At 44.4% G+C, this 23,746-nt stretch overlaps 1 protein-coding gene and 1 pseudogene across 3 annotated transcripts in view; both read right to left on the bottom strand.

Annotated features, from left to right (window-relative positions):
• Positions 1 to 2,174: 2,174 nt before the first annotated feature.
• LOC141583658 (putative uncharacterized protein encoded by LINC00596) lies at positions 2,175 to 5,505 on the bottom strand (annotated as a pseudogene).
• Positions 5,506 to 7,931: 2,426 nt separating this feature from the next.
• The window catches only part of DPH6 (diphthamine biosynthesis 6), a 520,575-nt gene continuing 504,760 nt past the window's right edge, over positions 7,932 to 23,746 (bottom strand). For all 3 annotated transcript variants that reach the window (XR_012516413.1, XR_012516414.1, XR_012516415.1), the window contains 3 exons: positions 15,388 to 15,655; positions 8,746 to 8,863; positions 7,932 to 8,521 (listed from right to left, as the gene is read on the bottom strand). The gene's annotated coding sequence lies outside the window, so the exon portion shown is untranslated. The remainder of the gene's footprint in view (positions 8,522 to 8,745; positions 8,864 to 15,387; positions 15,656 to 23,746) is intronic.

Raw genomic sequence — 23,746 nt, 5'->3', positions numbered from 1 at the left:
GAAAAAAAAAAAGAAAATAATAGCCGGGCGCGGTGGCTCAAGCCTGTAATCCCAGCACTTTGGGAGGCCGAGGCGGGTGGATCATGAGGTCAAGAGATCGAGACCATCCTGGTCAAATGGTGAAACCCCGTCTCTACTAAAAATACAAAAAATTAGCTGGGCATGGTGGTGCGTGCCTGTAATCCCAGCTACTCAGGAGGCTGAGGCAGGAAAATTGCCTGAACCCAGGAGGCGGAGGTTGCAGTGAGCCGAGATCGCGCCATTGCACTCCAGCCTGGGTAACAAGAGCGAAACTCCGTCTCAAAAAAAAAAAAAAAAAAAAAAAATTAGCTGGGCATGGTGGTGCATGCCTGTAGTCCCAGCTACTTGGGAGGCTGAGGCAGGAGAATTGCTTGAACCCAGGAGGCGGAGGTTGCGGTGAGCCGAGATCGCGCCATTGCACTCCAGCCTGGGTAACAAGAGCAAAACTCCGTCTCAAAAAAAAAAAAAAAAAGAAAATAATAAATATTGTCAGTGAAATCCTACATAGCCATTTTCCTCCTGTGAATGGCCATTTTTCTAAAATAGTCAAATGATGTCTTAGGTAGAAGATTCCCAACAGCCTTGGGGTTTTCCCGGGACTTTGGCTTGCAAATTTGTTCCATAGCCTTTCAGCCTCCCGCATCTTCGTCTTATAAAATTTGTTCTGTAGAGGCATTGATGACAAAACTCCAGTTTTCTTTGATGCTCCTTTTTGTTGTATTCCTTTTAGCTGTTGATAGCAAACCACAAACCAACTTCCTCTTCTCCACACTCTTTCACTGGAGAGTAATCCTTTGAAACACATCTAGTAATTATTGGAAGACTTAGAAGAATTTCTCCCTTCCCATTCCAACACATGCACACGCACACACACACACACACACACACACACACACCCCTTGCAGAGAATTTGAAAACAGGGCCTTTTAATTGTGGGAGAAACAGACTCTCCAGACGAGAAACTGAGACATTGCTCAGTTGAATGGCAGGAGATTCACCTAGATGTAGCCTCTTCTGAGCTTGTGCAGCTTTGTGGCGATTCAGCGTTTCTTCTGGAGAAAATTCAGTGAACTACATACATGCTAGCTCCAAAAGGGGCAGAGAAATGTACTCTAAACTCCAATTACAAGCTTTCAAGCTAATATTGGGAGCACAGCATTGAAAGCAAAGGGTGTCACTGTGTTTTTATGCATGAAGTTCTATGTCAAATGGCATTTTTAGATTTCTCTAAAGGAGAGACTTGGCGATGGGGCCCTCCCCTTTACACCTCACACTGTGATAGTTTCTTGCCACAGCTGCTCTAAAGGCGCTGTAGGAGGTTTGCCTGGCCCTCCTGCAGATATCTGTTTCTGTGAGGGGAAACCTAAGCTGAGCAGTCGCCAGTCCATGCTGGGACACACATGCTGAGCCTCAGAAAGAGCATGACAAAACTGCGGAGGGAGATTAACACCAGCCCTGGCCCCTGGATCCAGGCATAGTGCCATGTGCTTCGCAACCTGCTCCCACCCTCTCTTGGAGAGCTGAGAGCTTTGAAAGGCCTCCTGCCCAGGCTGAGCCACATGTAAGACTCACACCATCAAACTGCGGAGCTCTACACTCCGTGCTAAGCAGCATGTTTCCTATGGCTCTGAAAGCTAATGATTTGTGCCTTCTCGGTTTATGGGATTTGGGATCCCTTTCTCCTGGAATTAAGGTGACTGTCTCATTCTTCACCACGTTCCATGGAATCTGCAAACTGGGCATCTTTACTTCTTGTCCCACTGAGTACTTTGGGTAGTTGTGGGTCGGCTGAGGTTTAAGTGCAATAATGCATGTTAAAACTTTTTTTTCTTTTTCTTTTTTTTGAGACGGAGTTTCGCTCTTGTTACCTAGGCTGGAGTGCAATGGCGCGATCTCGGCTCACCGCAACCTCCGTCTCCTGGGCTCAGGCAATTCTCCTGCCTCAGCCTCCTAAGTAGCTGGGATTACAGGCACGCACCACCACGCCCAGCTAGTTTTTTGTATTTTTAGTAGAGACGGGGTTTCACCATGTTGACCAAGATGGTCTCGATCTCTCGACCTCGTGATCCACCCGCCTCGGCCTCCCAAAGTGCTGGGATTACAGGCTTGAGCCACCGCGCCCTGCCATGTTAAAACTTTTTGTAGAGCCAGGCATGATGGCTCATGCCTGTAATCCCAGCACTTTGGGAGGCTGAGGCGGGTGGACCACCCGAAGTCAAGAGTTCAAGACCAGCCTGGCCAATATGGTGAAACCTGTCTCTACTAAAAATACAAAAAATTAGCCAGGTGTGGTGACGGACGCCTGTAATTCCAGCTACTCAGGAGCGTGAGGCAAGAGAATCACTTGAACCTGGGAGGCAGAGGTTGCAGTGAGCCAAGGTCACACCACTGTACTCCAGCCTGGGCAACAAGAGGGAAACTCCATCTCAAAAACAAAAAACCCACAGCATTTTGAAGAGTATTAAGCACTACACAAACATAATTATTTTAGTTACATCAGGCTTTCTTCATTAACAACCCGACTTTGAGCATGTGTGGGTCTCTTAACTTTGGGAAAAAGAAGGACCTTAAAAATATTATAAATTTGGGGCCGGGCATGGTGGCACGTGCCTGTAATCCCAGCTACTCAGGAGGCTGAGGCAGGAGAATTGCCTGAACCCGGGAGGCGGAGGTTGCGGTGAGCCGAGATCGTGCCATTGCACTCCAGCCTGGGTAACAAGAGTGAAACTCTGTCTCAAAAAAAAAAAAAAAAAAAAAAAAAAAATTATAAATTTAATATATCCTGGCTCACATGTGTAATCCCAACACTTTGGGAGGCCAGAGCAGACAGATCACTTGAGGTCAGGAGTTCAAGACCAGCCTGGCCAATCTGGTGAAATCCTGTCTCTACTAAAAATGCCAAAATTAGCTAGGCATGGTGGCATGCACCTGTAATCCTAGCTACTTGGGAGGCTGAGACAGGAGAATTGCTTGAACCTGGGAGGCAGAAGTTGCAGCGAGTCGAGATGGCCCCATTGCACTCCAGCCTGGGAGACAGATCAATACTCCACCTCAAAAAAAAAAAAAAAAAAAAAAAAAAAACAGCCGGGCACGGTGGCTCAAGCCTGTAATCCCAGCACTTTGGGAGGCCGAGGCGGGTGGATCACGAGGTCAAGAGATCGAGACCATCCTGGTCAACATAGTGAAACCCCGTCTCTACTAAAAATACAAAAAATTAGCTGGGCATGGTGGTGCTTGCCTGTAATCCCAGCTACTCAGGAGGCTGAGGCAGGAGAATTGCCTGAACCCAGGAGGCGGAGGTTGCGGTGAGCCGAGATCGCGCCATTGCACTCCAGCCTGGGTAACAAGAGTGAAACTCCGTCTCAAAAAAAAAACAAAAAACAAAAAACAAAAAACAAAACTGGGGCCAGGTGTGGTGGCTTACCCCTGTAATCCCAGCACTTGGGAGGCCAAGGCAGGTGGATCACAAAGATCATGAGGTCAAATGATCTAGACCATCCTGGTTAACATGGTGAAACCCTATCTCTACTGAAAATACAAAAAATTAGCCAGGTGTGGTGGCACGTGCCTGTAGTCCCAGCTACTCAGAAGGCTGAGGCAGGAGAATGGCTTGAACCTGGGAGACGGAGGCTGCAGTGAGCCGAGATTGCACCACTGCACTCCAGCCTGGGTGACGGAGGGAAACTCCATCTCAAAATAAGAAAAAAATTAATGTATCTTAATAAATAAATAATATGTTATATATTATCTACAAATACTATATTAAATAACAATATATTAAAATAAGTATTTTCTGTATACAATGAACACTGTGCTTTGTGCTTTATATATAGCACTTCTAATCCTTTGAAAAAGCCTGTGAAATCATATTATTCCCAGTTATCCCTAGATTCTGTTTTCTTAATTTGAGAGTCCTGTTCTCTTTTGGCATAGACAGATGAAAACAGATGGGTCAGTATGAATTACCTGAGCTGGTTTTCCAGAATGGGCCTGCTGTTTTGCATATCAACATAAATGCTGTGTGAAAATTTTAGCTGGCTAACCATTTGGGATAGAATGAGGGGCTTCAAAATTATTTAGTCAAGGCCAGAAACTGGGTTTTTTGTTTGTTTGTTTAAAGACAGTCTTAAAGACCCACACTGGAGTGCAGAGGCACAATCTCAGCTCACTACAACCTCTGCCTGCTGGGCTCAAGCCATCCTTCCACCTCAGTCTCTCAAGTAGCTGGAACTACAGATGCATGCCCCCATGCCTGGCTAATTTTTTTTTTTTTTTTTTTTTTTTTGTATAGGTGCAGTTTTGTCATGTTGCCCAGGCTGGTCTTGAACTCCTAAGCTCAAGTGATCTGTCTGCCTTGGCCTCCCAAAGTGCTGGGATTACAGGTGTGAGCCACTGCACAGGGTCAATTTTTATTTCTTTTTTTTTTTTTTTTTTTTTTGAGACGGAGTTTCGCTCTTGTTACCCAGGCTGGAGTGCAATGGCGCGATCTCGGCTCACCGCAACCTCCGCCTCCTGGGTTCAGGCAATTCTCCTGCCTCAGCCTCCTGAGTAGCTGGGATTACAGGCACAAGCCACCATGCCCAGCTGATTTTTTGTATTTTTAGTAGATACAGGGTTTCACCATGTTGACCAGGATGGTCTCGATCTCTCGACCTCGTGATCCACCCGCCTCGGCCTCCCAAAGTGCTGGGATTACAGGCTTGAGCCACCGCGCCCAGCCAATTTTTATTTCTTTATGATCAAGTTTAAAATGTTTTCCCAATTACTCATCTGTTACTTACTACTGAGTTAAATATTTTTTAAAATGCAGAGTAACATTCACTTCTTATCAACTCAACCTCACCTATTAGATTAATTAAATCCCATAGATTCTCCATTAGGCATTTGATAGAATTAAATCATGATTTAATTTCCACTTATCAAGCGAGGCTCTCTCAAAGCATTCAAAGCTTATGTCCAAGGAAAAATCTGCTTACAGAAAGAATCTCAAGGGGCTGGGCACGTGCCTATAATCTCAGCACTTTGGGAGGCCGAGGTGGGCGGATCACTTGAGGCCGTGAGTTCAAGACCAGCCTGACTAATATGGAGAAACCCCATCTCTACTAAAAATACAAAACTAGTCGGGCATGGTGGTGTATGCCTGTAATTCCAGCTACTCAGGAGACTCAGGCAGGAGAATCACTTGAACCCGAGATGGGCAGAGGTTGCAGTGAGCCGAGAACATGCCACTGCACTCCATCCTGGGCAACAAGAGTGAAACTTTGTCTCAAAAAAAAAAAAAAAAGAATCTGAAGGAAGATCTTTTACTCCGTGATAGCTGCTAAGTATGAATTACATTAGCCAAAGAAGAAAAATTTATTTCCATTAGTCAAATGAAAGTGCTGAGAGAATTCAAATAAACCAATTTTCCATATACTTAAGGGCTCCTGCATATAATATTATTTAATACCTTTCATTGATATTTCTTAGCTACTTAAAGTAGTAAAAAAATGCCGGGCGCGGTGGCTCAAGCCTGTAATCCCAGCACTTTGGGAGGCCGAGGCGGGTGGATCACGAGGTCAAGAGATCGAGACCATCCTGGTCAACATAGTGAAACCCCGTCTCTACTAAAAATACAAAAATTAGCTGGGCATGGTGGCGTGTGCCTGTAATCCCAGCTACTCAGGAGGCTGAAGCAGGAGAATTGCCTGAACCCAGGAGGCGGAGGTTGCGGTGAGCCGAGATCGCGCCATTGCACTCCAGCCTGGGCAACGAGAGCGAAACTCCGTCTCAAAAAAAAAAAAAAAAAAAAAAAGGAGTAAAAAAATATAGTATTTCTTCCTAAATGTTGTTTAAACAACTTCTTAGACAAACGGATACCCAGGTCAAAGCTTTATTTCTAGCTAGCCACAAGGGGTAAAACCTTTAAATGTACCAATTTAAGATTCCCTTTAGGAATTGTATAGGAAAAGCGAATGGTCAATCATTGTTAAACTGGGTACAAGAAAAAAATACTGCCTGGTTAAAAATTATTAGGCTAGCCAGTCAGCTGGGTGGGTAACTCTGGCTTCCCAGAAGTCCTTAATCTCATTTAGGTCTATCAGAAAAGTGCTCAAGCATTTTAACAGCAATGCCAAATACTTCCCAAAGGAGGTTGTGAATTATATCACATAAAAAAAGTTCTGCTTCCAGAAAAGGTTTAGGACAATTTCTGTTCTCGGTGTGACTAAAACTTTTGTGCCAAAAAGTTATTACTGAATTTTTGTTCTAAAATAATATTTTTCCTAACATTTGATTTAAGGTGGCTAGCCCTTTTGGAATAAGCCTATGAAATGTTTCTTAGCTTAAAAGAATGTTGCAAGATTTGAGACGTTGATAGACAAATGCAACACTTCTGAGAAATTCTAAGATGACATAATGGAAATAGTACTGAAGTAAGTGGCAAATGTGATTTTAAAACAAGCCAGCAGTGTCTGGATTTGTCTACCGATTTATAGGAAATACAAGATAAATTATACCACAGATGGGCAGTGAGGAATAAATAGACTATGGAAAATTCTACAGGACCCAAAATCTGGTTTTTTCAAGAAAAAAATTGCAAGGAAGGGGTGGGGAAACCTATATAAAATACATAAAAATTTACCAATCAATTATATGTGGACTTCATTTGGTTCCCTAGTGAAACAAACACATTATAAAATAAAATTATATCCGGCCGGGCACGGTGGCTCAAGCCTGTAATCCCAGCACTTTGGGAGGCCGAGGCGGGTGGATCACGAGGTCAAGAGATCGAGACCATCCTGGTCAACATGGTGAAACCTCGTCTCTACTAAAAATACAAAAAATTAGCTGGGCATGGTGGTGCGTGCCTATAATCCCAGCTACTCAGGAGGCTGAGGCAGGAGAATTGCCTGAACCCAGGAGGCGGAGGTTGCAGTGAGCCGAGATCGTGCCATTGCACTCAAGCCTGGGTAACAAGAGCGAAACTCCGTCTCAAAAAAAAAATAAATAAAAATAAAAATAAAATAAAATTATGCCATTCCTGAAGCAGATGAGAATTTGAACTCTCTTACTGAATCTTTAATATTAATGAATTGTTGTTGATTTTAAAATTGAGATAATGATATTGAGTTTATATGTTAAAAAATTCACCTTAATCTTTAGAGGTAACTGAAAAATCTGCAGACAAAATGATATGATGTCTGGAATTTACTTCAAAATAATACAAGAGAAAGAGAAGAGGGCATGGATATAGATTAAATACAACTAGCTTGGATCGACAATGGTTGAAGCTGGGTGATGGGGGTTAGAAAGCTTTTTGTATAAATCTGCCTTTTTGCATATGTTAGAAACTCTCTTTAATAGAAAGTTTAAGTTAAATGATGTCGGCAAGATTGGTCCTATGAGTTGTTGGTACTTTTGTTGCTTTCCTGGCTAAACTCCTTTTCTAGAGCCCACCACCAGTAGAGTCCTGTGCACAAAATGCAGGGGGAGGGCAGGAATGCCAATTACAGCACATGTGCAGATGTCAGACCAGATGTAAGGGAAACCTTTCCTTTAGAGCATAATATTATGGGTGAAAAAAATCCTGGCGAGACACAAGAAATGGCTATCACTTTGAAGCATTGTGGTGAAGGGGTAGTACTCATCTCTCTTTGGAAAATAGAAAACTTGGTGGGGTTTGGCTTTGGATAGAGAGGATGAAAACAATGAGAAAGAATAATGTCCCAAGTTTGGCAAGGGGCAGAACTATTCTTCCACAGTTTAAAAGGTGCCGGGGCCTCTTCTGGGAAGCAATTAGCATTCCTAATCAAAGGCTTGATAGATGTCGCCGAGATGAAGACCTCTTCTGGAATGCTGGCTGGCCACAATCTTCATCCATCCTTTATTAATCTTGTCTTCTTTCTTATAACACTTCCTCCTTCTTTCTCTTTTGTATTCTACTCTTCCTCTAGTCTTCTTTTTTTCCTTTCTACTTTTTTTTTTTTTTTTTTTTTTGAGACAGAGTTTTCGCTCTTGTTACCCAGGTTGGAGTGCAATGGCGTGATCTTGGCTCACCGCAACCTCCACCTCCTGGGTTCAGGCAATTCTCCTGCCTCAGCCTCCTGAGTAGCTGGGATTACAGGCACGCGCCACCATGCTCAGCTAATTTTTTTGGATTTTAGTAGAGACGGAGTTTCACCATGTTGACCAAGACGGTCTCGATCTCTTGACCTCGTGATTCACCCGCCTTGGCCTCCCAAAGTGCTAGGATTACAGGCTTGAGCCACCGCGCCCGGCCCCCTTTCTACTTCTTCATAGATGTTTCTTTCGAGAATTACTTGTGTATGACTTGCTCAGAGGGCTCTGTCCTTGCAGCAAACTTGAAATGAGACTCTTGACATTTCTTGTAATCAGTTTGTTTGAGAACTTGCTTTCTTCATTTTTTTCATTGCATAGACTAGATTGTTCGTTGGCACATAATAAACAACAAAAATCTTGGAGTTTCTAGTCCAGTAGCTCAAAGAAGGTGGCTGGAAGCCTGGAAAAGGTGGCAGAGAAAAAAGAAATGGAGAGAGAGGAGGACAGCAATAAGACCAGAGGTTGGGGGCAAGGCACAATGGCTCATGCCTGTAATCCCAGCACTCTGGGAGGCCGAGGTGTGTGGCTCATCTGAGGTTAGGAGCTCAAGACCAGCCTGGCCAACATGGTGAAACCCTGTCTCTACTAAAAATACAAAAATTGGTTGGGCATGGTAGCGCATACCTGTAGTTCCAGCTACTCGGGGTCCTGAGGCACGAGAATCGCTTGAATCCGGGAGGCAGAGGTTGCAATGAGCTGAGATTGCACCACTGCACTCCATCCTGGGTGACCGAGCAAGATCCTGTCTCAAAAAAAGAAAGGAAAAAAAAAAAAGACCAGAGGTTAGAACTCTGCCCAGAGAAACTGCTGTGCCTGACGTTCAACTTAACCTGTGTTGAATGTTCTTTCCTGACCTATGTTGTTATTGTTCCTTTTCTCTCCCATCTTAGTAGTTGACAACCCTATCCCTAGGTTGAAACCTAGTCCAAAAACCAAAGTTTCATCCTTGCTTCCTCTCATTCTTTCACAGCTACAGTGGATTCATATGCAAGTCCTGCTGGCAGACCTTCAACATGTGTCATAACTCAGCCACTCCTCCCCAATGCCATTGGTGGAACACTGGTTCTAGCCACCAGCTCTAGCCTGGGTTACTGTAATGGCTACTGAAGTCATCTTCCAGCTTTCACCTTTGCCTGTTTCATTCTCCTTTCAACTCAGGAGCCAGATGATCTTTCTAAAACGTAAATTAGATCGTATCACTTCTCTACTCCAGAGGGTGCAATAATCATGCAAAAGCTAATAGTCATACTGGTCTTCTGGTCCATGCAAGCCACTTCCCACCTATTCCTGCCCAGTTAGCCCTATGATCACATCTTGGCTCTGCCCTCACTTGTTCCCACTGCCGTCACACTGGTCTCCTGATTTTGTCCCTAGGGACTGCACCTGCTGCTCCCTCTACCTGGGTCGTCCTTCCCCCAGACGTGGGTATGGCTCTCTCCAGTGCTTCCTTCATGACTTTATCTAATGTTAAGGCTCCTCAGTGAAGTCTTTTTGACTCATCTGTTTAAACAATCAAACTCCTACGTAGATAGTAAAACCAAAAAGAAAAAAAAAGTGGAATTTGAGTCACGGCATAAAAAATAAAACCACCACCACCACCACCATCACAACAGAAAAGGAAAAAAAAAAATGAAAATAATCAACCTCTCCTCCCAGCACTCTGCAACCCATCTGCTTTGTTTTTCTCTGTATACGTATTATTATCAGACATGCTATCAGCATTTCATTCGCTATATTTATTTTATTTTGTATTTTTGAGACGGGAGTCTTGCTCTGTCACCAAGGCTAGAGTGCAGTGGCATGATCTTGGCTCACTGCAACCTCTGCCTCCTGGGTTCAAACAGTTTTCCTGCCTCAGCCTCAGGAGTAGCTGGAATTACAGGCATGTGCCACCACACCTGGCTAATTTTTGTATTTATAATAGAGACAGGGTTTTACCATCTGGGTCAGGCTGACCTCAAACTCCTAACCTCAGATGATCCACCTGCCTCAGCCTCCCAAAGTGCTGGGATTACAGGATTACAGGCGTTGAGTCACTGTGCCTGATATTTGTTTTTTGAGACAGAGCCTCGCTCCATTGCCCAGGCTGGAGTGCAATAGCGCTATCTCGCCTCACTGCAACCTCTGTCTCCTGCCTCAGCCTCCTGAGTAGCTGGGACTACAGGCGTGTGCCACCACACCCAGTTAATTCTTGTATTCTTAGTAGAGACAGTGTTTCACCATGTTGGCCAGGCTGGTCTCAAACTCCTGACCTCAGGTGATCTACCCATCTTGACCTCCCAAAGTGCTGGAATTACAGGCATGAGTCATCACACTTGGCCATTTTACTTGAGTATTAAAACAAGGGCAATCATAGAAGATTGGAAATACATGGGAATGTTTGGTTACTTTAAAATAACTTAAAATTACATTTTGAGAAAAGACATATTTTCTAAATCTGGACATTTATATGTCTGGTATTTTGTTGTTTCTCAGAAAAAGGTTTCAATATTTGAACTTAGACATCTGGCAACCCTAGTAACTAGCTTAAACAGGGCAGAGACAATCAACACTCTATTCCAGATCTGCCCAACAGGAAACACAACCTCCAATGTTGAAGCTTTGAGAGTGAGGGTGGGAGTCAGCAGTGTGGGTGTTTGCCCTATACATTGGCGACTTCTTTGGGGACTCTGAGAGTGGATGGAGCAGGTGAGGAGATGCTGATGAGGAAAGTAGAAGAGGCTGTGGTGGGAGGATCAGATCATCCCTGGAATAAGGCCCATTTTTAGGTTGGCCCAGTTGGCCTGCAGTGAACAGACTACAGCAAGACTCACAAAAAGAAGTGGCTTGTTTAGTTGGCACTAAGAAAAAGACAAAAACTAATTAGGAAAGAAAAGCAGCTCTAATTCATAAGTAGAAATAATCCACATCCCTGCCCTGTCTCCAGCCCCTTTTGTTAATCTCCCCATGGTCAAGGTGAAATCAGCAGGCTCCTCTCTCTCCTCTTCCAGTAATCTTTCAGTTCACAGATTGCATGTTCGAGGCTGTTCTTATTCTCACTCTCCAAGCTACCTTTTAAAGTTTTTCTTGATATGCATATTTTTGTCTTGTGTAAACATACTGAGGCCCACATTTGCTAGGCATAGTTGTGTTGCCGAATAAACCTAAAAGTGGGTGCATAAGACCAAAGAATTGATTGATACTTTATGCTAATGTTGGAGAAGTTGCAAAGCCTGGGTAGGCAGAGAGTTCAGGCCTCCAGGGGTTTTGCCCAGCTTCCACGATACCCTGAAGGTACCCAGGAGGAACACTGACCATGCTGAGGGTGTTGGTGGGAAAGCTTGCCTGAGAGCCAACTGAGGTCTGTGTATGTGTGTGTTTGTGGTGTCAGTGTATGTGTCTAAGGAAGGCAGGATGACCAAAGAAGAAAAATCATACTTTAGCTGACAGCAGTGCTGGTCTGCAACCCAAATAAGATTTGCAGGTAGACTTCCTCAGAGACTCCAGCAAGAACCCCAAAAAGAGTGGAAATGAGGCTGTGAAGTAGCCAGGAGGCACCACTGGGCTCTGGCTAAGCCTAAAGGAATCAGAGGATGACTGGGTGTGATGGCTCACACCTGTAATCCCAGCACTTTGGGAGCCTGAGGCAGGTGGATCACCTAAGGTTGGGGTTCAAGACCAGCCTGACCAACATGGAGAAACCCTGTCTCTACTGAAAATACAAAAATTAGCCAGATGTGGTAGCAGGCGCCTGTAATCCCAGCTACTCGGGAAGCTGAGGCAGGAGAATCGCTTGAATCCAGGAGGCAGAGGTTGCAGTGAGCCAAGATCGCACAACTGCACTCATAAGAGCAAAACTTCGTCTAAAGAAAAAAAAAAGAAAGAAAGAAAGAAATCAGAGGACAAGGTACAAACAACAGAAGCAGCAGACCTTAGCAGGGCAGCAGTGCCTGGGTGGACAAATGACAAGAACTTGCAGATCAGGGAGCTACAGGACCTCATGCTTGAGATCTCTGACCCCAATCATCAGGAAATCGCAGTTTCTGGAAAAACAATCCAACTCTCTATATATTCATGTATGATGCCATCTTAGAAAGGAGCTGGTAGAAGACTGAGAAATCACCACTTTTATCCAGAGAGATGGAACATTAAACAAAGGGATCCCAAATGGTTACACTGGACCAAGGTTTAACCAGATTGGACCTTTAGTTATTTACCTCCTTGCTGCTTACTTAGTGGTTAGGTGTCCACAAGGATATCTGTCCTATTTGTGTAAAAATACCAATTTTTAATTTTTACCTATCTGATAAAATTGCAACCACATAATATGTATGTAACTATGTACATTTTCTGACTATATGGTACCCTTGGGTATAATCAGCTCAGATATTTAAAGCTCCTGGCTGTCTTGGTACAGGGGAAATAGGGTAGGCACTAGCCTCAAAAAGACCTAGACTTGAACCCATCTCCTCTACTCTACTTCTTCCCTGTGGGAACCTGGGCAAGTTACTTAACACCTCTGAGTCATGGTTGTCTGTAAATGGATTTAACATGGCTCATCTCAGAGGGCTGTCCTGAAACTCAAAGGTATCCTTGGCTGGGCACGGTGGCTCCCGCCTATAATCCCAGCACTTTGGGAGGCCAAGGTGGGTGGATCACTTAGGCCCAGGAGTTTGAGACCAGTCTGGGCAACATGGCAAAACCCTGTCTTTGCCAGAAGTACAAAAATTAGTCGGGCATGGTGGTACATGCCTGCAGTCCCAGCTACTCAGGTGGCTAAGGCATGATAATCTCTTGCACCTGGGAGATGGAGCTTTCAGTGAGACCAGATGGCCCTACTGAACTCCCCACTGGGTGACAGAGTGAGATCCTGTCTGAAAAAAAAAAAAAAAAAAGAATGTTGAGTGCCCCGCTCAGGACTTGTCCCTCAGTAAATGCTCCACAAATGTCACTTTCTTTTTCTTCCCACTCTAATTAACTTGTACATCAATAAACAAATGACAAATTGTTTCTTAGCTAACTTAGTTCAGTTAACTTTCAATAAATTGTCTTAGGTATTTGGTGGGATAATCCAAATTAAAGTATTGGCACATTAAGAAGACACCATTTTTTCTTTTATGCTAGTTTGAACTGTAACCTGTAGATGTCCTTGGGAATCTTCCTCTGTATCCAATTATGGCTAAAGGTACAGAAAACAGCTCAGCCATTGGTGTTAATGATTAGTCATAAAAAAGTCTGTATGTGAGAAGAGAGCTCAATTCACTCTGCCCATCCATGTAGCCATCTCCATCCCCTACCACAGGATGAGGAAAGATACTCCTTCAATTTGACCCTTTAGACTGCATCTACTCTTGGCTTAGAGTGGGGGTATAACCCCCCATGCAAGGGACTCTGCAGGTGGGGCATCCAAGTCTGCAGGGTCTTTCTGATACCCTTGAGGCCTCAGCCGGGATGGCAGCTCAGGGCAAACTTCTGTTTGGAGCTGTCCTTTGGGGCATTTTCCACAAGAAGCTGGTTTTTTTCCATGGGACATGATTTGACTTGCATGACTGAGCTGGGTAAGAATTAGCCGAATAAGGGAGGGTTTCTGCCAGATGCAATGGGACAAAATATTGAGCATTTGTGTCAACTAACCCCAATAGCTGAAAGCGAATAAACAGCCATTGAAAAGGTGAGGGAAATGAATTTAATAAATTGTGGGTTTTTTTTTTTTTTTTTTTTTTGACAGAGTTTCGCTTTTGTCTCCCAGGCTAGAGTGCAGTAATGTGACCTCTCCTCGCTGCAACCTCCCCTCCTGGGTTCAAGTGATTCTCCTGCCTCAGCCTCCCAAGTAGCTAGGATTATAGGCACTATGCCTGGCTAATTTTTGCATTTTTAGTAGACAGGTTGTTTTTTTTTTTTTTTTTTTTTTGAGACAGTGGCTCACTCTGTCACCAGGTTGGAGTACAGTGGTGCAATCTTGGCTCACTGCAACCTCCGCCTCCTGGGTTTAAGCAGTTCTCCTGCCTCAGCCTCCCGAGTAGCTGAGATTACAGGTACCCACCACCATGCCTGGCTAATTTTTGTATTTTTTTTTTTTTTTTTTTTTTTTGAGACGGAGTTTCGCTCTTGTTACCCAGGCTGGAGTGCAATGGCGTGATCTCGGCTCACCGCAACCTCCGCCTCCTGGGCTCAGGCAATTCTCCTGCCTCAGCCTCCTAAGTAGCTGGGATTACAGGCACGCGCCACCACGCCCAGCTAGTTTTTTGTATTTTTAGTAGAGACGGGGTTTCACCGTGTTGACCAGGATGGTCTCGATCTCTCGACCTCGTGATCCACCCGCCTCGGCCTCCCAAAGTGCTGGGATTACAGGCGTGAGCCACCGCGCCCGGCCTAATTTTTGTATTTTTAGTAGAGATGGGGGTTTCACTATGTTGGCCAGGCTGATCTCAAACTCCTAACCTCATGATCTGCCTGCCTCAGCCTTCCAAAGTGCTGGGATTACATGTGTGAGCCACCATGCCTGGAGAGATGGGGTTTTGCCATGTGGGCTCGGCTGGTCTCAAATTCCTGATCTCAGGTGATCCACCTGCCTCAGCCTCCTAAAGTGTTGGGATTACAGGCGTAAGCCACCGTGCCTCGCCTGTATGATATTTTTACACAACATTTTCTACTCCATGAAAATAGGATTCTTTTGAACTCCATAAAACAGACACCAATGTATGTCCATCAATTGATGGGTCTGGCCTCTCCTGGGCTATACTTTATATGGCCTAAAAGGCTTCTGGTGAATAACATGATATGGGGTGGCAGTGGGTGAGCAAGAACAGGAGAAGAAGAATCTCCCGCCCGCAGTCCATTTCTTTCTTTCTTTTTTATTTTTTAAAGACAGAGTCTCACTCTATCACCCAGGCTAGAGTGCAGTGGCGCAATCTTGGCTCATTGCAACATTTGCCTCCCGGGTTGAAGTGATTCTCCTGCCTCAGCCCCCTGAGTACCTGGGATTACAGATGTGTGCCACCACACCTGGCAACTTTTGTATTCTTAGTAGAGACAGGGTTTCACCACATTGGCCAGGCTGGTTTCCAACTCCTGACCTCAAGTGATCTGCCTGCCTCAGCCTCCCAAAGTGTTGGGATTACAGGCGGGAGCCACTGCGCCTGGCTTGCAGTTCATTTCATTTTGAAGAGGACAAAACAAGGATCTGCTTTATTTTGGGGTCAGGGGTCTGTACTTTCTTCCTAACAAATGACTGAGACAATTTGAGTGGAATATAGTTTGACATTCTACTTTCTGGATTTCCTTTACCTCTTTTTGTCTTTCCTTCGGTCCACTGGAGCTTAGACCGCCCAGTCTCCTTCAGCAACCCTGAGTAGATGGTGATCAAGGCTGCTTCTCCGCATGGAGTTCCCATGCATCTGTTTTGTTCTGCCCTGCTGCTGGTCTTCAGCAGATGGCAGTGATCATGCAGCAGTTGATCGAGGATATGAGTGAGACAGTGTCTGTGTGTTCTATTATCCTCGGCAGAGGACGATCTCTTTCCCTTGGAGACATGAGTGGAGACACCTCAGGGAGTCTGTTGAGGCAGAGGTACCTGAAGTCAGTCAGAAGATAAGCAGGAAAAAGACATGACACTTGAAAGCACAGATAAAGTCACAGGATATTAGATCAGGAAGGAGCCCTGGAGCCAAGGGAGGGCCAAACCGGGATCTGAGTCACAGCTGTATTTGGATAGTGTGGAGCTTGCTCTCTGTAGGGTCTCCTGTTAATAGGCAACTACATGTCCTGGTCTGCTCAGGATGCTATTGGTTTATGCCTGTTGCCTGGGGCAATTAACAATAGCACCCCATTCATTCTTAGAAGTGTTCTCGCTGGGTGCGGTGGCTCATGCCTGTAATCCCAGCAGTTTGGGAGGCCGAGGCGGGCGGATCATGAGGTCAAGAAATCAAGACCATCCTGGCCAACATGGTGAAACCGTCATCTCTACTAAAAATATAAAAATTAGCTGGGCATGGTGGCAGGTGCCTGTAATCCTAGCTATTCTAGAGGCTGAGGCAGGAGAATTGCTTGAACCCAGGAGGCAGAGTTTGCAGTGAGATGAGATCACACCACTGCACTCCAGCCTGGTGACAGAGTGAGACTCCATCTCAAAAAAAAAAAAAAAAAGAAAAAGTGTTCTGATTTGGATGATAGATTATACTGTTACCCTACCTAGTCACTGCACTAGATAGTCTATCAATATCCCAAGAGGATGCTATGCTTGACAGTCCAGTAAACATACACTTAAAGCAGGACAAAGAAACCATTCTAAATGAGTCAGGGATTTTATTTGAGAAGCTGTGGGTTTCCTAGTTCTTACTTCGTGTTAAATTTTAATAATATCCATTTTCTTTTGATCCTTACTTCTCTTCTTTCCTTCTAGCTAAGAAAGGGTTTTTGTTGTTGTTGTTGTTTTTATTTTATTTTTTAAATTAACATTATACTGTAAATTGCTTTTTTTTTGAGATGGAGTTTCAATCTTGTTGTCTAGGCTGGAATGCAAGGGCACAATCTTGGCTCACCGCAACCTCTGCCTCCTAGGTTCAAGCAATTCTCCTGCCTAAACCTGCCAAGTAGCTGGGATTACAGGCATGCGCCACCACGCCCAGCTAATTTTGTATTTTTAGTAAAGATGGGGTTTTACCATGTTGGTCAGGCTGGTCTCGAACTGCTGACCTCAGGTGATCCACCCACCTCAGCCTCCCAGTGTTGGGATTACAGGCATGAGCCACTATACCCTGCCCACATTTCTTTTTTGTTTTTTCTTCTTTTTGGGGAGCAGGGGGAGCTGGAGTCTTGCTCTGTCATCCAGGCTGGAGTGTAGTGGTGTGATCTCTGCTCACTGAAACCGCCATCTCCTAGGTTCAAGGGATTATCCTGCCTCAGCCTCCAGAGTAGCTGAGATTACAGGTGCATGCCACAATGCCTGGCTAATTTTTTTGTATTTCTTAGTACAGACGGGGTTTTAACATGTTGGCCAGGCTGTTCTAGAACTCCTGTTCCACCTGCCTCCGCCTCTCAAAGTACTGGGATTATAGGGGTGAGCTATAGTGCCCAGCCTTGTAAATTACTTTTTTTTTTTTTTTTTTTTGAGATGGAGTTTCGCCCTTGTTACCCAGGCTGGAGTGCAATGGCGCGATCTCAGCTCACTGCAACCTCCGCCTCCTGGGCTCAGGCAATTCTCCTGCCTCAGCCTCCTGAGTAGCTGGGATTACAGGCACGTGCCACCATGCCCAGCTAATTTTTTGCACTTTTAGTAGAGACGGGGTTTCACCATGTTGACCAGGATGGTCTCGATCTCTCGACCTCGTGATCCACCCGCCTCGGCCTCCCAAAGTGCTGGGATTACAGGCTTGAGCCACCGCGCCTGGCATACTTTTTTTTTTTTTTAACTAAAAAATGTATTTTAGTATTCCTCTGTTAACAGGTTAACAACGTTTGGCCACTACAAATCATGCATATACATATTTGCTTCTCATATACTGCATTTATTTCTGTTTTTTTATCTGCTAATGAAGAAATCAGAGGTAGAAAAATGGTAAGATTAGTGGGATTATTAAATGAGATAATGCTTACAAAAATACATAATACAGCACCTGGCAGAGTAAACATCCAATCAAATAAGCCCTTATTATTATTACTTAAACATTACTGGTTCCATAAATGACTTTTTCTTATCTTAGAAAGCACTCACCTTAGGGCCTTCTGACTAGTGGAAATGGAGCCCTATGCCCTTTCAGGGTCATGGGCAAGGGAAGGGCATGTCTATATAAAATGCCTTCCTGACCAGGCGCAGTGGCTCATGCCTGTAATTCCAACACTTTGGGAGGCTGAGGTAGGCAGATCACCTGAGGTCAGGAGTTCAAGACTAGCCTGGCCAACATGATAAAACCCCATCTCTACTAAAAATACAAAAATTAGCTGGGTGTGGTGGTGGGTGCCTGTAATCCCAGCTACTCGGGAGGCTGAGGCAAGAGAATTGCTTCAACCCGGGAGGTGGAGGTTGCAGTGAGCCAAGAACATGCCATTGTACTCCAGCTTGGGTGACAAGAGTGAAACTCCACCTCAAAAAAAAAAAAAAAAGCCTTCCTAAAGCATTACTCAGGACTTCAATGAGGGTTCCAAATGAGAAACCCAAAGTTCTTGTGGTCTATAATCCCTTTCAGCTCCCAGTTATAAAGTGAGTGTGATTATTTATTCATTTCTGTAGGGGCTAAAATGCCATTTGAAGTTGTCATTGAGGCATTAGATTTTTTCTCATCTCCAAAGCATAAGGTTCCAAAGACCTACAGAGGTGAGGCAGTGAGAGATGGGAGGATGAGAGAGGCCATTCAAAGGAGAATGAAATGGAAGAAGTGGGCCTGCCACTCTTGGAACATGAGGTTTGTTTGCAGGAACTCCTGTAGAGATTGGAGTGGGAAGTGGCAAGGTAAAGAGTTGCCTCCACCTTTATGTTTTATAATACATTTTTTAGAAGTTTCTTCCCAGCCAGAAATTGTCAATATGATTAAGAATCAGCTGTCTGACCGCAAAAGAAGGTGACCAGCTGCCCTTTAAATAAACTGTCTCTGCAGTTGAGGGCATCCAAAAAAAGCCATCTTTATATGAAAAATCAATTTTTCTCTTTGCAGTTTATTTTTTTCTTAAAAAGCTTTGAACAACATAGCAAAAAGTAAGAAAGGAGGGCTGTGCTCCAGATGTGCAAGGTTTCCTAGAAGAAAAAAGATCTAAAAAGCTTCTTCACCATCTGTCCTGGTGAGACAGAGAGGACTTCACATGAGAAAGATAATCAAAGAAAAAACTCCACTTGTCAAAATTATTCTCTCTAGTTTTCATTTTAAAGAGGCACATCCTGACAAGCTGTGGAGTCTCTCCACTGACCAAAACCAAAAAACAGCAAGACAAAGTAACTTAAAATAGGGCTGAGTAGAACTGAAGGTTTAAGAAACTATTACAAACAAAGGAAACATGCTAATTCTACCCAACGAAGATACAGGAAACATGTCAGGAGACAGAGGGAAAGAAATAAGACCCACCACCCATGTTTACTCCTTGCTTTCAGAAGACTCACAGAATTTCAAACAAGTAAAAATGAAAATACAGAACACACTTTAACAAAACAGTAGGTGGTTACCATGTGCCTACTTAGAGCGGCCCTTATTTCTCAGGGCCACGAGAGTGACAGCACAGATGAATTAAGCCCAGAAGCCAGAAGCAAAAATTTCATTTTGGTCTTTAGTCTTACTCTCTTTTCAACCAGAGACTAACGAAAGTAAACCACTTTGAGTTGCAGCAGCTTTCCTTCCTATCTCTGTACTAAAGAGTTGTGAAAGTGCCTATTGGCAAATATGAAGAAAAGGAAAAGCAACAATCCTCATGTGACCACAGTGAGGATGTCTGTGGAAAGACTCTTCAGAGGTGGGGGTGTCAGTGCAACAGAGGAACAGCACACAGGACTCTTAGCCTTGCCACTTTCTTTGAAAGGCTATGGAAACTGACTGGTAGGTGCCACGCATTGTGATCATTGCCATATATATATATTCCTTACAATAGCCCAATGAAGTAGAAATTTGTATTTCTGTTTCACACAAGAAGACCACAGAGTTCCAGGTATCACGGTCAAAGTCTCATATATATATATATATTCTAAATACGGGTGGGCCAATATTTGAATAAAGATTGGAGAAGAAACAATGTATTTGCTGTGCTGTGAGCAAGCATATTTGCTCTGAAATTTGAACTGAGAGGCAGTTCTGGAATGTTCTGCAGACTGGGGGCCAGAATTGGTACCCTGGCAAACCAGAGCTACAGGCATGATGGTATAGTAGCCAAGGAATCAGCTCCCTGTGGCAGGAATGAAGCACATGTAGAGAGAAGAGATCAGGAGTCATTGAGGACTGGTGTCTGTACAACATTTAAAGCTACAGATAGGCCAGGTGCAGTGGCTCATGTCTATAATCCCAGCACTCTGGGAGGCCGAGGCAGGTGGATCGCTTGATCTCAAGAGTCAGAGACCAGCTGGGCAATATGGCCAAATCCTGTCTCTACAAAAAATACAAAAATTTGGCCGGGCGCGGTGGCTCAAGCCTGTAATCCCAGCACTTTGGGAGGCCGAGGCGGGTGGATCAAGAGATCGAGACCATCCTGGTCAACGTGGTAAAACCCTGTCTCTACTAAAAATACAAAAAAAATCAGCTGGGCATGGTGGTGCGTGCCTGTAATCCCAGCTACTCAGGAGACTGAGGCAGGAGAATTGCTTGAACCCAGGAGGCAGAGGTTGCGGTGAGCCGAGATCACGCCATTGCACTCCAGCTTGGGTAACAAGAGCAAAACTCTGTCTCAAAAAAAAAAAAAAAAAAAAAGCGGGGCGCGGTGGCTCAAGCCTGTAATCCCAGCACTTTGGGAGGCTGAGGCGGGTGGATCACGAGGTCAAGAGATCGAGACCATCCTGGTCAACATGGTGAAACCCCGTCTCTACTAAAAATACAAAAAATTAGCTGGGCATGGTGGTGCATGCCTGCAATCCCAGCTACTCAGGAGGCTGAGACAGGAGAATTGCCTGAGCCCAGGAGGCGGAGGTTTCGGTGAGCCGAGATCGCGCCATTGCACTCCAGCCTGGGTAACAAGAGCGAAACTCTGTCTCAAAAAGAAAAAGAAAAAAAATTAGCTGGGTGTGCTGGTGTGTGCCTGTACATCCATTTACTTGGGAGGCTGAGGTGGGATGATTGCTTGAGCTGGAGAGATGGATGCTGCAGTGAGCCAAGATGACACCACTGTACTCCTGCCTGAGGCACAGAGGGAGACCCTGTCTCAAAAAAATTAAAAACTTAAAATAAAAAAATAAAGCTGCAGATGATGCCTGGACCTCTCCCAGGCCCACAGGTTGGAAATCACCAGGAACTCAGACCAGAGCTAAGAGCACTGAGCTAACTTGAGTAGATTCGATTCCTTGAAATCTTAAACTGTCTTTGACCTACCCCAGATCTCTTGTCCTTTCCACTATAGCTCATTGCCTTATCTAAGCATAGAAATACAGAAATTAATTCAGGAAAAAGGTAACAAAAAAATCTGATGGCTAAAAGCATCCCCTCAGCTTAGCTAATCACCACTTTTCTGGTTATTTTTGTTTAACACTGTCAGAGTTTGCTGAAAAAAAATGGAATCTCATTTCTTGAATATTTGCAAAGAAGAAATGTAGCCACCTACCAGAATGATTTCAGTGCCAATGCTTCTGCCTGAAAATCAATGGGTGTGTTTTCTTTCTTTCTTTTCTTTTTTTTTTTTGAGACAGAATCTTGCTCTGTTGCCTAGTGGCATGATCTTGGCTCACTGTAACCTCTGACTCCTGGTTCAAGTAATTCTCCTACCTTAGCCTTCCGAGTAGCTCAAACTACAGGCATGCACCACCACGCCAGACTAATTTTTGTATTCTTAGCAGAGATGGGGTTTCACCATATTGGCCAGGCTGGTCTTGAGCCCTTGATCTTGTGAACCTCCCGCCTTAGCCTCCCAAAGTGCCAGGATTACAGGCATGAGCCAGTGCACCGGGCTGAGTCTCTTTCAAGTCCCAGTCCAAGGTTGTTACTAAATCTGCCTTTGCAAAAATTATAAATGAGAAAATTATGACTAACTTAACTGACTCCGTTTTGCTTCTAACCTCCAAGCTGACTTTATTCATTCCTGGGCGTGGCCCCAACTAACTTTGGGAGAAATTTAGTTTACAGTTTAACTTTGAAACCAAGACAATAACAGCCCTTTGGCAAAACAAACCCCCTTCCTGCCTGGGGACTAGACTGCTTTTTTGGAACTAGCAAATTAGCTACAGCAATTATGGTTTAGGAGTCATGCAGCTGGAAGCTGCAAGATTCGGAACCTCCTCAAATTGTTCCCGGGGATAGCATCACTATTGTAAAACCTAAGATCAGTGCTTGACATACTTTGCAGACCCTACACTTGATAGATCAGCTGGCACCACCCAGACGGATAAACTGGCTCATCCTGTCTTGTGGCCTCCACCCAGGAACTGACTCAGCGCAAGAGAACAGTTTCGACTCCCTATGATTTCATCTCTGACCTGACCAATCAGCAGCTCCCCACTCTCCAACCATCTACCCACCAAATTATCCTCAAAAACCCTGATTCTCAAGTTTTCAGGTAGACTGATTTAAGTACTAATAAAACTCCAGTCTCCCATACAGCCGGCTCTGCGTGAATTAAACTCTTTCTTTATTGCAATTTCCCTGTCTTGATAAATTGGCTCTGTCTCGGCAGTGGGCAAGGTGAACCCGTTGGGCAGCTATGTTATTTGTTAAATGCCATACCAAGTTCTTTGCTGGACATGCAAGTTCGGCCTCCTGGCTCCGATATAAGGAAACATATACCTGGCTTATTCTAAAAGATACTACTTCTACACATCACCAGAAGAAAATTATTTGTGATGGTGAAACTTTTTTACTTACCTATAGCCTTCTAAGGAGGATGCACCTTAATGAGAAACCTTGTTTTGCTGAGTGAGATAAAGGGGAGCAGGAGCAAGGAAAGACCTAAACTGTTTTGCACAAGAAAAGAGATGTGGGGGAGGAGAAAGGCTAGTGTGGTTTTCAACCTTAATTTTCCATTAGAATCTCCTGGGGAGTTTTTAAAACGGGGAACTGAGTTTCACTTTCAGCAATTCAGATTCTATTAGTCTGGGTGGGCCCCACCTGGGTACTTTGAGAACCTATGGTAAACAGAGAGGAGGACTTGGTTGGTGTTTTCTAGAGAAACTGCTGTGCCATATAACATCTGTCTTTCTGGAATACTCCTCAGAAATCTAGACTAATCATTAACACTTTGGAAATTTTCTTTCTTTTTTAAATGTATGTTTGGCCTCAAAGTGGCTGTGGAGGGTAAAGTGTGCTCATGGTCTTAGTGGCTCTGGGACAAAACATTTTATAACTGCGAAGAAGCAAAGGGTGGAGCAGGGTTAGAAGCTCACGAGTGAACATATTATAGCGATTTTGTCCCTTTTATTGCTACTATCAAATAAGATCTTTTGAGGTACAGAAGGTTTTTTCTTGGTGGGATACAAGTATAGCACTCATATTCTAAACAAGGTATTCTAAATAAAATGAAATAAAACAGCAAAGCCAACATCAACAGAAGATTACCCTTTCTCTTTGACCCACACTTTGTCTTAGACATGATACAATACAAGGGATGAACGTGTGGTTTGTAAATTTCCCAGACCTTTGTTTCTCTGGCCTTGAGATATGTCACTGCTCTTCTGAAGAAAGTGGAGATGAAGTGACAAGCAGTGGAACAAAAAAGGATGACTAGACTAGGACAAGACAGCCCTTCTTTATTCCCCTTGGTCTCACAGGTGAGGGATCCTTCGGCTTTTTATTTTTGAGATGGAGTTTCTCTCTTGTCGCCCAGGCTGGAGTGTAGTGGCATGATCTTGGCTCACTGCAACCTGTCTCCCAAGTTCAAGCGATTCTCCTGCCTCAGCCTCCTGAGTAGCTGCGACTGCAGGCATCTGCCACCACACCCGCCTAATTTTTTGTATTTTTAGTAGAGATAGGGTTTCACCATGGTGGTCAGGCTGGTCTGGAACTCCTGACCACAGGTGATCCTGCCACCTCGGCCT

The sequence above is a fragment of the Saimiri boliviensis genome, chromosome 2, assembly GCF_048565385.1.
Source record: "Saimiri boliviensis isolate mSaiBol1 chromosome 2, mSaiBol1.pri, whole genome shotgun sequence".
NCBI classification, from domain to species: Eukaryota; Metazoa; Chordata; class Mammalia; order Primates; family Cebidae; genus Saimiri; species Saimiri boliviensis.
Note: the sequence above shows the minus strand (reverse complement) of the source record. Positions and strands in the feature narration are given on the sequence as shown.